This window comes from Homalodisca vitripennis, chromosome 8 (assembly GCF_021130785.1).
Source record: "Homalodisca vitripennis isolate AUS2020 chromosome 8, UT_GWSS_2.1, whole genome shotgun sequence".
In the NCBI taxonomy this organism is placed as follows: Eukaryota; Metazoa; Arthropoda; class Insecta; order Hemiptera; family Cicadellidae; genus Homalodisca; species Homalodisca vitripennis.
In genome coordinates this window covers 84,602,189-84,605,408 of record NC_060214.1, presented here as the reverse complement: position 1 = coordinate 84,605,408, position 3,220 = coordinate 84,602,189, and positions in this window count along the sequence as shown.

Genomic DNA, 3,220 nt, shown 5'->3' with positions numbered 1-3,220 from the left:
TATTTAAAAATTTGTTTATAATATTCCATTTGGTTTTTGAATCAGATGACATTTCAATCAGTTCTTTATAATAGTTTTCTTTTAAAATATTGCTATAATGTTTAATTTTCGATTTATAAAATTTTGCTTGTTCAAATCTCTTTTGTCTATACAGTTTATTTCTAACTTTAACGGCGGTTTGAATGCCAATTGTAAGCCAATTTCTGTCATCTGAATGAATTTTGAATTTTGGTTTGTTATTTTTTAGAAAGGTTTTTGAAATTAGTTCATGAAGGTGTTGATAAGCGCTATTTACATTATTAAATCTATAGATTAAGCTTAATTTCTTTAAGAACTCATCTGTGATCTTCATTCTTCGTTAGGGTTGCGATGACGTGGTTGGAGGGTGCAGAAAGGGGTCGAGTGATGAAACAAGGTGTTGCGGAGTGTTGAGGCAGTGTAGCCAGATGTTCAGAGTGTGAGGCTGCGGTTGATAACAAGTCCTTGACCGTCGGCTGCTTCAGGATGTTGCACAACACTGAAGATCACGTCATGGTGATAACACGTCCGCTGCTTCGAGATGTTGCACAACGCAGATCAGTGACTGTAGACCACATCATAGTGTCGCTTGAAGTAATGAAATAGGCATGATTAGAAAATGTCTTGATGAACTGAATGATTCACACTGTCTTGAAGGAAGAGATGTTATGATGGATGAGTCTTAAAGATGGTGTAACGTGGTTAAAATTGTAGAATATAAAGCACTGAACTTGTCACTACGGATTAAGTCTTGTTCCAAATAGAGCTGAAGATGAAGAGAATGCGATATTAAACCAGTAAACAGTGAACTTTTAACATTCCTGGATCAAAAGTATAGAGTAAAATTTAAATATGACTGACTAGTGTGAGGTCTGGACGGGAAAGGCTGTTCTCCTGTGTGCCGCGCAGTGCTACCAACATTTCTCGCTCAACGGTAATGCCAACATATTCTAAATTCAACATTCGAGTATTATAAATTCCACAATTTATGTTGTCATACTGTCATGAAAAATTGCTTGAATACAGTTTACCATAGTTTATTTAAGTAAATTGTATTGTGAATTGTTTTTACATATTTATGGTGTATTAAACAGTATTTGTATTGATTTTTGGGCTGTCCCAAAAGTGAGCTAGAAACCCCTTACTGTTTGATTTTACAGATTCGTTTATTGTCCTTTAAACAGTATTTTCCCTTGATTTTCTGTCTGTCCCAAAAGTGTCCTAGAACCCTCATATTCATATCTACTTATATATATATATATATATATATATATATATATATATATATATATATATATATATATATATATATATATCGTATGGGGGACAAAGGCAGCTATCCATAAATAAATAAATTAAAAATTACAATTATTAAAAAGTACGTAAGAACAAAGTTCTTGAGTCATAAGTTCAAAATAATGAATACTGATTCGAGAGGGCTTTGGTCCTCCAGACACATCCCGAATATTCGGTTATAGGTAGAACGGCCATACTATGAGATAAATTCATCTCGACCCATATCTCTATTGGAGCACGGGTATTTTCAGGACAATCTGTTCAATGTGAGCAAAATAGATAGCTCGTCCTGACCGTTCCGTCCTGACAATGCAGATACGGCGTAGCACTCGTTTTTATAATGCGGCAGGTGGCATGTGCAACTCATTATATTGTGCCTTTTACCTTTTAAGATGGTGATTTCCACTTGAAAAATCCTTAACAGTTGATATGGTAACCTATGGTTATTGAGCGAAGGCATTATATAAAGATAGTATATTTTTACCATTATAAAATTTACGTACAAATATGACTAACGGCTAGGCTAGTTCGTAAATTTTTACTAACTTCCATTGTACATAAATATTAAACTAATAATTTCGTTTATTGTACACTTGATTTTAAACTTTATTTTGAAAAGTTGCAAATCCTCTTAGATACTTATTTTACTTTCATGTATTATTTTAATTACACTTAGTTAAAAATAAAATGTTACTTATTAATTAGTTTTTTTTATTTTTTAATATTTATGGAAATAATTCTATGTTAATGGCTAAAATAGTTGTGGTAAGGAATTAGTGATAAATACGAGTAGCGAGAACGAGTTATTAAGTAACAATGAACTGTTTACAAGCGCTGACTCTGCTTAACTGTTGTACCCCAAACAATGTGCTGCTGCTGCTGATGTTGATGCTGAGTATTGCAGATGTCATAATTAGTAACAAGAGAGTTTGCAGTTACATTCAGGTTTAGTGAATGAGAAACAGTGTTTTGTTGGATTCCATCAGATTCTACGTAATATGCTCTTTTTGGTTATACCACCTTTGAAATTCCTGAACTCTACTGAGGTTTTTTACCTATAATTAGTGATTCAAAAGAACGCATTTTCATTCCAATTAGAATATTATATAAATACAAGCATATTTATTTTATAAGAACTGTACATGGAAACTTTGTAAAACGATACTATTTACTATTGACTGACTATTATTGACAATTGACAAAAAGCTATACGTACAAATTGTATGAAAATAAAAGTTAAAAATATTTTACCACTATATTTTCTCTACATAATTGTATATATATATATATATGTGTGTATATCTCATGATAAAAGAGGAATGCCTGAATGAAAATAAAATATTGATTTGTGTCTAAAGTGTGACAAAAGTACCTTAGATTAATCTACTACATAGTAAATTTTAGTAAATTATTTTTTACGTATTTGGTATAGAATTCCTCACCTTCAAATCATAAAGTATCCCTATTTAAACATTATCTCAAAATGTATGCTCTTTCAACGTCAAGTTTTTTGGTGTGAGAAGGATTCTCGTACATACTTACATGTAGTAGTTCAAGGAAAAGTAAAATTATTAGATTTCAGTTTATAATTGTACAAGTAATAAAGATAACTAGCTTAATATGTTTAAACCACAAAAATGTTCCATGTTAAAAGATTAGTCAACAAGCGTGTTACAATGTATTGTTTTTTTGTGTTTTGTTGCAATTGGTATGTGGAATGGACGTTGAAGTGTAGATTTGTGTTTAAAACTCAATTCTAACTAATAGTAATATATATATGAAAAACAAGGGTAGATTTTTAGAACGCTAATTAGATTGTCCCAAATAGTTTGAAAACTCATTGCAAAAAACTTATATATAATAATAGATATGAAATTTTATATTTTGCATAAATTTAAGTAATGTT